Source organism: Lepus europaeus, chromosome 2 (genome assembly GCF_033115175.1).
Source record: "Lepus europaeus isolate LE1 chromosome 2, mLepTim1.pri, whole genome shotgun sequence".
Classification (NCBI taxonomy): domain Eukaryota; kingdom Metazoa; phylum Chordata; class Mammalia; order Lagomorpha; family Leporidae; genus Lepus; species Lepus europaeus.
The window spans coordinates 53,870,236-53,871,415 of record NC_084828.1 but is presented as its reverse complement, the minus strand read 5'-3'; the positions used below and the strand labels follow the sequence as shown (position 1 = coordinate 53,871,415).

Here is a 1,180-nt window from a genome sequence, read left to right as displayed (position 1 = left end):
AAGGAGAGAAAATTTGTGGAATCACTTTGTTTTCTAAACATGATAAACATTTTTAACTGATTCAAGAATTTCTATGAATCCAAAGTTGAAGATAAACAATATTAAAATATATCGCAGAATCTTCTAGAAGCCTAATGCAATGAGGGAAACTTAAAATCAATGCCTTAAGAAGAGAAAAGATACTAGCAATAAATCTAGGTTCTGAACAGAAATAATGGAAACTAGAAGACAATACAAAAATGTTAAAAAACTGCCGGAAGCTAAGGACGCCAGTTGACCTGCGGCAAGCATAGGACTCTGGGTGAGAAGCTTCCCGGCTTTAGAGATTGGTCGTTGTCATGACAACCCAAGGGAGCCTGTTCCCAAACAGAGGCCTGTGCTTCAAGTGGGCCAGTGAGCTGAGCAGGCCTGGAGGAGGCAGCAGGGGCCGAAGTCACTGGAGTAGTCGCCAGGGAGACTCATTGTACCCAGTCGGTTATTTGAACAAGCACGTGCCTGATACAAGCGTGCAAAAGACAGGCCAGATCCTGGTGAAGAATCGCTGCTGGGATATTGCCTTGGGTCCCCTGAAACAGATTCCCAAGAACCTCTTCATATGTACATGGCAAGCAATACTATCTCCATCTTCCCCACAATGATGGTGTGTATGATGGCCTGGCCACCCATTCAGGCACTTACGAGAGTTTCAGCTACTTTCAAGATGCTAGAAAGTTCAAGCCAGAAATTTCTTCAGAGTTTGGTCTATCTTATTGGGAACCTGATGGGTTTGGCATTGGCTGTTTATAGGTGCTGGTCCATGGGATTGCTGCTATGCACCCACCAGATTGGCTAGCCTTTCTTGAGCCCCCTGAAAGAATAGAGTTCAGTGGTGGAGGATTACTTCTGTGAACCTGAGTAAGAAGCCCCCCGGCCTATGTATTTGCTTCACATGTACATCCTTCTTTAGTCTCCATTGGCTCTTAAGTACATCCTTAAAGTAATCACTGATGTTGGAAACAACCAAAAGCTGATTTCCCCCTAGAGAGACAGATTCCAGAAGGACAATGTGCATATTACTGCTGTCATAAAGAAATTGTACCACAACCCCTGATGAAAGTGTGGAAAAATTTATTTAAATTTCCAATACAAAGCAAAACAATAAATATGATGGGAACTCTATGTAAACAAAAGAACAGTTGCT

The 1,180-nt window shown here is 42.7% G+C and overlaps 1 pseudogene; it reads left to right on the top strand.

The window, feature by feature from the left end:
- The first annotated feature begins 338 nt into the window (after positions 1-338).
- Positions 339-888, top strand: LOC133747861 (ER membrane protein complex subunit 4-like; annotated as a pseudogene).
- The last annotated feature ends 292 nt before the right edge of the window (positions 889-1,180 follow it).